This window comes from Simochromis diagramma, unplaced genomic scaffold (genome assembly GCF_900408965.1).
Source record: "Simochromis diagramma unplaced genomic scaffold, fSimDia1.1 OVJJ01000802.1, whole genome shotgun sequence".
NCBI lineage: Eukaryota > Metazoa > Chordata > Actinopteri > Cichliformes > Cichlidae > Simochromis > Simochromis diagramma.
This window is the reverse complement of record NW_024387492.1, coordinates 15802441-15814134: the sequence shown is the minus strand read 5'-3', so window position 1 is coordinate 15814134 and position 11694 is coordinate 15802441. Positions and strand designations below refer to the sequence as shown.

At 38.8% G+C, this 11694-nt stretch overlaps 1 pseudogene; it reads right to left on the bottom strand.

Annotated features, from left to right (window-relative positions):
- Nucleotides 1-589: 589 nt before the first annotated feature.
- LOC120724605 lies at nt 590-9206 on the bottom strand (annotated as a pseudogene).
- Nucleotides 9207-11694: the final 2488 nt, after the last annotated feature.

The following is an 11694-nucleotide window of genomic DNA, read 5'->3' as shown; positions in this document are numbered from 1 at the left end:
TGTATAAGATGATTACGGTTGCACCTGCAATGAAAGATTATCATGTAAATATGCTTTGTAATTATGCTCACACCTGAAATACAGACTTTAATGTAACATCAACAGTTTCAATAAATGCTCTAATGAAATGATAATGATAAATCATAAATGATGCAACAGTAATAATAATGGTAATGAATAGTAACAGTAAAATAATATTCTCATCTCTACAGGCTCCAACAATTTACTCAGAACGAGCATCGCACACACCTCGGGCTGCTGTGGGAGTTGTTATATTCCCTTTTTAATGCCTTTATTTTCTGTTTCTTCCGTAGCTACTCGTGATCCCCTTGTTTTCCTCTCTCCCTCACTCAGACACACACCTCCAGGAGCAGTCCCACACATCCATCCACAGCCTTCATTAAAGGACTATACCTGTAACACGAGGAACCCTGCTCGACAACGCCAAATTGTTATGGAAATTTTAACAATGACCTGCAACAAACCCAGTGAGCGTTTTGAAATGGTTTAATAACATATTACAATATGGAGAGAATTTCCCAGCCAAAACACTAGGATCATCTCTAAATTGTGGCCACCGCCCTTACATCTTATATACCCTATCACAGACACGCTTACACAAAGAACATTGAACAGAACATCATATATCTCTATACCTTAAGCCAAGCTCATTCTTGCCCCTCTCCCACTGTAAGAAAAGTTGCGACCACCCGTCACCTCCCTAAGAGCATGATGTCTGGAGATCTTCAAGGGGTTTTTAAATGTTGCTCACATGCTGTGTGCACATAAATTGCAAATGTCTGTTTCTGTTGAAGTAAACAAAAACACAAACACACTACAAACACAGCACAGCAAAGCTTCATTAAAGTGTTAAGACTGATGTCTGGAGTGTGTTGAAGGTGAGAACTGCACGCCTAAACCTAGAAGTCTGTCTGCAGAAAGCAGAAAAAGAAGAAATGACCAAAATCCTCCAGATGATTTTCAAGAAATGAACAGCTGCAGTTTAAACATGAGAAATATGTTTACAGGTGTATATAATGCTATGTTTACCTATTGGGCCACGTTCTTCGCTTTTCTCTGTGTCATAAAATCAATTCCTTTCATGTTGTCACTCCTTACTCCTTTTGTCTGTTTCAAATGACACATGGAAACTTCTGTTTGTGCAGAAGTGCCATCTAATGCACAGGTGAGTTAAGCATCTTGAGAAGTGCTAAAGAAGCTCCTCCTCTTGGAAATACTTTCATGAAAATAAATGAGTAAATAAAAGGAAAAATATTAACTATTACTCAATAAGCTCCTCTAAATCAATAAATTTGTTTTCTTGCTCACCCCTTGTTTGTGTACACCCACTCTGTGGACAGATACCTGTACTCCACCACATCATCATGCTCTCCCGTCTGAAGTTGATCACTGTCTGTCTGATCTTTTTTTACATTAAGAAGCAGATGATTCCTCACAGACAACTCCACATATTTATCCAACTATTTATCCAGGAAACTTTTGATGCTTCTTTTAGATGCTTCCATAGCTTCTCTCTCAGTGATAATGTTGGTACTTGGTGGACAAGATCTTGGAAAAAGTACATTTATGTACATAATGAATTTATTTTAAGCGAAAATGTTGTGTTTGTATGACATAGGGAAAAAAAATCCTCTAATTTTTAAAAGATTTATTTAAAACTGGATTTTCTTTTCACTGGTGCTTTGTAACTGAAGTTACTGCAACATTAACAGGTTTCATAACAATATGGTATAATAATCAAGAAATACAGTTGCACATTTTTCTGTTTGTTCAGTAAGCTGTAGGATTTTGTTTCCTTCATCTGGAGCCCCTTTGGTGTAACAGTGCACGCTAATAGAGAAATATGAGTGGTAATTGACATCACACATCAGACTCTTTCAGATCCTCTCCAGTGGCCGCAGGCTGGTAAGGCTCTGTGGATCAGATAAGCAGATGCATTAACACAAACCAAGATTTGACACAAAAGTTGCTCAATCTGTGGTTAGATGTAAAATTCTAAGATTTGGTAAACAAAACACAATCACAAAGTTATTCTTCGATGGAGTGTTTTGGCGCCGTTTTGCCATTTTTTCGTGTGTAGAATTGAAAACAAGAACAGGCAGCAGAGACTCTTAGCCAGAAACCTTTTTGTGGGCTCATTGGTGCTTGCAGTTTGTTACGACTCAGGTCATAAGCTTGTGTATTGTTTTCACTCATCCACACCTGATGGTGGAATTGTTCATTTTCTCTGCCTCTTTTTTTCTGCTGCTTCAACCACAGACTGTGTGTTTAGTAATGTACTATGTATTCAAGTTCCTGTGTCTAGAATAACTAGGTAAACTAGGTCTTCCTCCACTCCAACCCAACCAATCGCTGCAGATAGCTGCCGCTCCCTGAGCCGGCTGGAGGTTTCTCCCTGTTAAACAAGAGTTTTTCCTTCCCGCTGTGGCCAAGTGCTTCCTAATAGGAGGGTCGTTTGATTGTTGGGGGTTTCTCTGTATTATTGTAAAAACTTAGAATCCAAGACCTTAATATAATATATTAGTACTTAACTCCCTTGAGGCATCTACTGTTATGATTTGGCTCTATATAAATAAAATTGAATTGAACTCAATTAAACTATTTGAGAGTGCCAGATGTTAATAATAATTACTAACTAATTATTAAATGCAGAATGTATTTAAAAATGAGCATTTAACTATTTAACTGTGCTGTTAACTGAGGCTCAAGCGTACTTGAGCATTTAACACCATCTGACATTTATTGTGTGTTCGTCTCAGGTCAGAGTGGTGCAGTGGTTAGCACTGTTGCCACATGTTGAGGCAGATGTGAGGCGCATAATGCTTTTGGTGATCAATGAAACCACTTAAATGACTAACAATCAAAGCAAATACAGTATTAATAATGAAAATATATAGAATAAATTACACTGTATCTAACATGGCACCTTTTTAAAAAGGTCAGTTTGGGTACCAGTACATGAGTATAATATTGCCATTAGTGGTTCAAGACTGGTCACCATAACCTACAACATGAAAGGGAACAACAAGAGTACCTTAGAAGGTATCGCCCAATTTACAAGCCCATAAAGGTACAATAAAGAATATATCTGTATTTTTCTGCTCTATACTTTGTGTAGTGCTAAAAGTACTGTTTCTTCAAACACAAAATTTAAAAATGTTTAATCTAATATATTTGAAATATGGCAACTTCAGTAATGCAAAGCCCCCAATCTGAGATGCTGCAACCTGGATGTATTTCAGGGAGTTAACCCACACTTGATCAATTCACAGTTGAATTTTTGTGAAATAATGATCAGCCAGACATCTGTAAACTCTTGTTTTTTTATCTTGTGTAATAAAAGGCCTGTGGTAAAATGTAACCTCTGAAACCTGCTGTCACTCTTACCTTTCTCCTTTCTCTTGAACCTTTGGTAGCACCAAAACAGCATGATGATCATCGCCGCCTCGAACAACTGAAACACAAAGTAGACTCCCGGGAATAGATACAGAGGACCCACCACTTCGCCAGGGAAGGCTACCTTCAATATGGTGGAGCACAGCACAATATTCTGACAGCCTGTTTCCATGGAAACGGTCCTCCGCTCCCTGAAGGCAAGGAAGGATTATTTACAAGTCATATCTATCTACCTGCCTGTGTGTCTGTCTCTCTCTCTATATATATAGAGAGAGAGATCTATTTATATATTTTTCCAAACCTCATAGGATCATCAATGTCGATAATATCGATCAATGACTGAATTAAGCAAATAACCTACCTTTGGCTGAGTCTGAAGATTGAAGAGAAGACATATCCAAAGCAGTAGCCTATCAAAGGCATGAGACCAGCGATGGCCAAGAGTGAAGGAGACAGCACAGTCAGGATGTAGCGTCCGTTTGCAATAATAGCTAAGGTCAAGGTCACCACAGTAAAAATCAGCAAGATATTGATGCCTACCTAACAACAGCAACAAGAGAGGGAATAAATCAGTGTTTGACTTCTCTTTTGGTTCTATGTTGCTCAAAAAATTAAAGGAACACTTTTCAGAGTATAGCATCAAGTAAATGAAACTTCTGGGATATTGATCTGGTCAGTTAAGTAGCAATAATCATATGACCCCTATGAGCAATCGCTTTGGCCACAGAGGAAAGTAAAAACTCCCTTTTAACAGGAAGAAACCTCCGGCAAAACCAGGCTCACTGATGGGTGGCCATCTGCTGTGACCAGTTCGGATTGACAGGAGGAAAACAGGACAAAGTCACAAGCCATCGATTAATAATAACCAATGATTAAATGCTGAGTGGTGTATAAACACATAGTGAGTAAAGAAGAAACACTTCTTCAGAAGCCCCAACATCCTAGACCTATTGCAGCATAATTAAGGGAGGCTTCGGGATCACCTGATCCAGCCCTAACTATAAGCTTTGTCAAAAAGTTTTAAGCTTAATCTTAAAAAATAGAGAGGGTGTCCGTCTCCCGAATCCAAACTGGGAGTTGGTTTCAAAGAAGAGGCAACAGCCTGACAGCTGAAGGCTCTGCCTCCCATTCTACTTTTAAATACTCTGGGAACCACAACTAAGCCTGCAGTCTGAGAGCAGAAGTTCTCTATTAAGGTGAAATGGTATTACGAAGTCTTAAAAATCGATTCAAGATTTAAGACCTTGTATGTGATCAGGAGGATTTTAAATCCTCTTTTTTTCTTGAGCCAAAAAATATTTTTCCTGGCTGATCCTGTAAATGAGTGAGACACCATTTCCTCTCCAGCCTACGAGTTATCTGCTTTAAGATGCCCGTTTGAAAGTTATACCAGGGAGTCAAGTACTTCCTATTTGAGTCTTTTTCTTTTTTCCAGAGGAGCTAGAGTGTTGTACGGAGTGAAGATGTAAAATTATTAAAAATATAATGACCTCTGTTGGAGTAGCGTTCAGGTAGCTACCCTTGCTCTACCTGTATCTGCTCCTTTGTGCAAGGAGGAACAGGATGAGCATTGTCAGAGCCCTATAAAATTGTGTGAATGTCTCTTTCATAAGGGTGGCCTGAGGGCCAGACGTCCTCTAGTGGGCCCTCTTGTCACGGTACTGGGCCATGAGGCCCAGGGTTTAAGTTCTAATGCATATTTTTGTATCCACATGTGTAGTTTAACGCATTTAGTTGTTTTCTAGTTTGCAGTTTAGTCCTTGGTTTCTTAGTCCCTTTTGTCATCTCTCCCTGGTCCGTGTGTCTACCTGTCATGTTTCATGTCTCTGGTTAGGTTAAGTTCATGTTCTATCTCCATGTCTATGTCTCTGTGTTTCCTGTTTTATTTTGAAAGAGGATGGTGTTCTTTGTTCATTGTAGTTAGTGTTACTCTCCCCTGTATTGTCATTATGTTTCCTTCTAGTCAGCTGTGTTCTCATGTGTCTCCACTTCCCCTGATCACCTCATGTGTGTATTTAAGTCCTCAGTCTTCCTTTGTTCGTGGCCGCGTCGTCTGTTCAACTTCCCCCATGTTACGCCAGGTTTCAGGACTCTGTGCTGATCATGTTGCTTACGTGTATAGTTCTTTGTTGTTCCAGCACAGAGTCCTGTTCATAGTAGTCTCCCATATGCATCGTTGTCACCCTGTCTTCGCTTTCCCTGCTGTCTGAGTTTAGTGTCAGTTCTTAGTTTTCCCAGTTCAGCTTCTAGTTTAGTTTTGCCTCTGTACTTTCTGTTGTTTGCCACGTTAATCAGCCCAAATAAAGGCTCGCTTTTCGTTTCAAGTTCAGTACTGTCTCCTCGTCTATGTCTGCACCTGGAACCTCACACTCCCACACACGGTCCGCCCGCCGCAGACCGTGACACCTCTGCTCATTCCCTGACACTGTGGAGCCTCATTTGGCATTTGCCATGGAATGCCAGAATTGGCAGGTCCACCCTGTGCTTTTCACAGATGAGAGCAGGTGGGTCAGTGATGGTTAGCGGGGGCTTATCAAAGGAATGCAGAGACCTCTACAGGCTAGGCAACAGCACTCTGACTACCATTAGGTATCTGTTTGAGATCCTTAGACAAGCTACAAACTACAATGAAATTTGAGCAAAATGCACTAACCTTTTACATTTTTTTTTTTTTTTTTGATTTTCGGGTGTCTTTGAATTCACCTCTCTATAGGTTAATGATTCTCGTTTCCATCAGATGGAATTTCTTCATTCCTAACACATTACCCATTTAACATTATTATAGATATTCAGCATGCTTTTTTCTTTGGAGATCTGATGTGTGTCCAAAGTGTCCAAAGCCTTACAAATTATCAAGTCTCGGGAATTGTATCAGTTCACAGATTGATGTCTAGAGTAATTCAATTTCTCTGTCTGTCAAGTGAAAAAAAATCAGTAAATCCTAACATTTAAGATGACAGAATCCACAGGTTTTCTATTGTCTTTTGTTTTTTGTTAAACAACATAACAAATATCAGTTATTAAAGTCATTATTTGCCATCCCTGCACCAACTGATTAATCAACACTGTTAATCAGTTCTAGTGATCTGTCTGACCTTCATTCTCTTCACAAACCTTTGTGACCCTCTTCGAATACTGCGGCCTGTAGGTATTGATGAGGATGCCAATGCCACACGGGACAAGGGTCAAGACCAACGATAAGATGATTTGAACATACGGGCACGCTGGGGAAACCCTGGCAGTAGATGTAGAGCAGGAGAGGCATCATACCCATAGCCAACAACGTGGAGCAGGAAGTCATCACGATGCTGAAGGGAAAGACAAGGGTTATGATCACCTCAAATTACATTTTTAATATAAATGTATTACAAGAATATAACTTCCCATGTGTACCTGAGGTTCATGCCCCCCTTTAGTGCCAGAGTCAATGTGTTGGAGTTAGTTCCTCCAGGACAGCAGCCACAGACCAGAACACTCACAGCTGTTATATCACTCAACTGGAACCCCTGTAACACAAAATCGCAATAACCTCTTACAGGGTGCCAGTAACAAGGTTTAACAGTGATACAAGTGCTGATCTGGTGTCAGTTATATACTGGCACAGCAACACAAATTCAATTATATTGGGCCACTATGTATTATATGGTGAAGAGCAAGAGTACTAAATGACACTGGAAAGAGAAATCAGATTTCCCTCATATTAGCTTCTCTTCATTGGTTCCCTGTTAAATTCAGAGTTGAATTTAAAATGATTTTCCTCACATAAAAAAAAACATGAATAATCAGGCCCCTTTATATCATAAAGATCTTTATTACCCAAAATGAGAGCTCTTGTGAAGTATGCCGACAGCATGGAAAAAGAAAATGCTTTTTTTTTTAAAAAAAAGACAAACAAATTGATTTGTTTTAATATTAATCTTCTTTCTGGTTAAGTCAGTTTATATAGTTTTCTCATTTTTATTATGAATCTCTTCAAAAATTTTGCAGGGAACTAACTTTATATGAAGTATTATTTCTAATCTTATTTAACGTAATACCAACCTTAGCCAAGAAAAAGGCTGTAAGAGGCATGATCACATACTGGGACACAACTGCAATAGCCACCCCCTTAGGTTTCATAAGGTGATACTGGAAACAGAAGAAGGTAGAAAACTGATCAGAAATAATATCACTGGATATATAAACACACTTCAAAACGTTAAAAAGTTCATTTCAATTCAAAAAGGTAAACTTTCAGTTTTCTGTATTCATAGCAATAAGTATTATTCCGAAATCCTGTATCTGTAAATATTTGAAGATTTTATTCCAGTTTGAGTAAAAATAATCAGTCCTTCCTTCCTTCCTTCCTTCCTTCCATTTCCTGATGCTTATCCAGGTTCAGGTCATGGGGCAGCAGTCGGAGCAGAAAAGCATAGTCTTGCCTCACTCTTGCCACCTATTCTGGCTCACTCAGGTGACACCTTGCCATTTCAAAGGCAGTATTGAATAAGTATTGAACACTTTACCAATTTGCTAAGTGAATATATTTCTAAAGGTGGTACTGACATCATTTCAAAGGCAGATGTCACTAACAACCCATCCAATCCACACAAAGAAATTTAAACCAGGCATATCCATAACTAACAGAGTTTCCTTGGATCTGTGTTTGGGACGTCCACCCTTGTTTTATCGTCATCATCCTGGTAGATGACAGCAGATTTTCATCAAGAATGTCCCGGTACATTTTTCCATTCATCCTTCCTTCAATTATATGAAGCATGCCAATGCCATATGCTGAAAAATACCCCCACTCCATGATGTTCCCACCTTCAAACTTCACTGTCGGTATGGTGATTTTAGGGTAATGTGCAGTGCCTTTTGACCTCCAAACATGGTGTGCATTACGGCATCCAAAGAGTTCTGTTTTGGTCTGACCAAATTATATTCCCCCGGTATTTCACAGATGTGTCTAAATTTTGTTCAGCAAACATTGAACATGTTTCAAAATGCTTTCTCTTCAGCAATGGAGTCTTGCTTCATGAGCATGCTTACAGACTATGGCGTTTTAATGCATTACTTATTGTTTTCTTTGAAACAATCGTACCTGCTGATTCCAGGTCTTTCTGTCCTTGACTCTTGGACTTGAACTCTTCTGATGTTTCTTTTCTCTCGTCTGTCTGGTAGCACCTGGTCATGTCCATTTTATGGTGAAATTATGTTCTTTCCACTTCCAAATTATGGCCCCAATAGTGCTACACTGGAACCTTCACTAGTTTAGACATTTATCTGTAACTAATGCCATCACTATGTTTTGGAACAATAAGGCTGCGAAGGTCTTGAGAAATCTTGTTTGTTTTACCCTTCATCTGATGTTTCTTGTGTGACACCTTGGTAATGAGACACCTTTTTATAGGCTTGGGACTGAAACTGCTGAAATTAGTTTGCGTTAAGCGGCAGGATTGCTTTCTATTTACTGATTTCAGCTGGCGTAATGACTTTCCACAGCTTTTAGCACCTCCTTTTGTTCATGTTTATGTCTTTACATGGTGCATCCAAGTGAAACCATGTTGATGATGATTATGATTATAACCACTGCTGAAATGGCATCATTAAGAGCCGAGTTCACAGCAGGACGGTAAACCCAGGTGGTGTTTCCAATCGTCACATTGCGCCACAAATCTTGATGAGAGGTCAGGTTTACTGTGTTGTTCATGGTGCCTTCAAATCAGAAGAAACAAGAGGGGAAAAAAACACAAGTGGAGAAGAAGAACAGAGAGCAGAGTAAGAGTTAAGCAGAATACCAGCATCTTTGTTTGTTTACATTCTGTGCTCAGATTAAGTCTGTCCTTAAACTTTGTGAAGAAAACTTCTCTAGCAGGAAGTTCACACTCTGTCTTATTGAGGTATCCTTACGATATAGATTCTGAGCTGTGGTAAGATAATTTTCAGATGCAGTTTGTTAAGCTGTATTTAAGTAATAGAACCTAAAGAAGCCAATAAATTGCTGAAATAAATGCAGAAAATTCACGTATATGTACTTTTGTTTGTTATGCTTGGTTTAATGTTCTGTCAAATTTGTCATATGTTACAGCACTGTAGTAAAGACTATTCAATACAGAGAATGATTTCACTTTAATTTGTCCAAAAATAAAAAAAATAAATAAAGTCACTTTAAAATCTCTGTGCGCTCTCTATAAGAGTGTCACACCTGAATGCCCTCTAAGAACTTTGTGTTCAAATTGATCAAGTTTAAAGTTTAACAGCTGACACTTTGGGGATGAAACAATAACTGCAACAGTACACTCTGGACTACTTGAAACACATCTCATACTAGGATTAACTGGTTTCTGAAGCACTGGTCTTCTGCCTTTCTCTCAGGACCTGTGTTGTGTTTTGCCGTGATCATTTTTCTTACTCAAACACCCCGTTTTACATCAGCATGCACAGAGACTGAAGCAGGAAGCCCGTGTTAATAAACAAGATTGATAATTAGGGGTTTTATGGATAGCACTTTATAATACGGCTCGCAACTAAGGGGGAAATTCCTGTAATTAAATGAAATTCCAATGTGTTACATTTAAAATTATAATGTAATTGCACTTAAATACTTAAACGTAGGCAGACTAGAATAAAGGGTTTATGTTTTTACATGAACAAGGAAATAATAATACTGTAAGTAAACTTAAGTTGTGCATAAGTAATTTGAAGTATTCTCTAATTTCATGGTAATTTTGCAGAAAAACAAACAATATTTTCCTATCTTACTCTAAAAATATGTTGTATTTTCAATATGGCATTGGCCATATTATAAAATGGATTACTTTTGCCTTTTTACATCTTTATTTAATATTCATTACATTGATATGCATGTGATAAGGACTCCTTTCACGGCTCGCAAAATCGCTAGCCCGACGTCCCGGGGCTAGCGATTTTTCCAGTCGGGTTGCCAAAATCTATCTCTGCCCTGCCCGTCGGGTTATCATAGGAAGGAAAAATATATGTCAATGCTTTTGCATTCTTTCAGAAATGTAGCTGGGTAATTATGTCATTGGCATCGGTGAGCCACTGTCAATATGTGGCATATTGAAATCGCGTTTGAATTTGCGCTTGTTTTTTGCTTTCACTTTGCAATCGCGCGAACTGTGTATAGAGAGCGACAGCACTGATTGGTGAGTGACGATAATTTGCGCACCAATTCCTCTGACATCGTCTTATCAATCGTTAGCTTACTATGCAAACATGACAAGTGAAATCTCCGGCAGCAAGCTTAAACATGTGAGAGGTTGATCGCGCAGAGAATCGCTGAGCGTTATGTGAGTGCGTGTGTAAAAGCAGCAGGATATATATTTTAGTTCTGCTGAGCCAAATAAGACAGGTCAGGGTGAAGAAGTGACAGCCAAAGAAAAGCTTACCACAAAACAGAAAAGTTATGACAAATCAGACTATAAGGCAAAAATAAAGTGCAGCTTTATGGTTTCTGTGACTGCAATATGTCAAGCTAAATAACCAGGGATGCACATAAGTGGTCCGCAGGTGCGCATTCGCTGTCAAAATAAAAAACGCGCACAAGATAAGAAGTTGCAACGCGTGTTTGCGTGCATAAGATTTTCTGGAGGAGGACAGACATTTGTTTAGAACTCTTAAAGATGTCGAAGAAGCAAGCTCCTTTAAGCAATTACTTTGGTGTTCCTCCACCTCCAAAGAAATGTCAGAAGGAGTCCAAACCAAATAACATAGTGTTCTGCCGGGTGTGTTGTTGGTTTTCCCTCGATTTCTGAGTCGACAAGCGCCTTTGTTACTGGGACCAGTAATTTTAAGAAAGGCCCCCATTAGAACCCATGAGAAATGCAAGAAACGCATTGTTGCTCAGTCTGCAATATCTTTCCCAGACCAAACACCAATTGCAAATAACATACTAAAAATAAGCCTGAAAAATCTGTTTAGAACAGCGTACTATGTTGCAAAGAGTGAACTACCACTGGCAAAATTTAGCAGTCTTTGCAAACTTCAAAAAGCAAATGGCCTCGATCTTGGTTCCACTTGCCTCTTACCCGTGACTTCAGTGGAAATTTCAAATTCAGGATCTGACACAGACTGATTCATGTTCTACACAGTTCTTACAAGTTCATAGAAATTTCTGTTCAATTAGAACCAAGTATTTGAGTTGATGATTGTAATTTTTATACAATGTTGTAATTTGTGTTTCAACAATTTTTTGATTGTTTTGTTTCCGTTACAATATTATACTTTAATGTATAATATTGTAAAGGAAACAAAGCAGGAAACAAAACATCAATC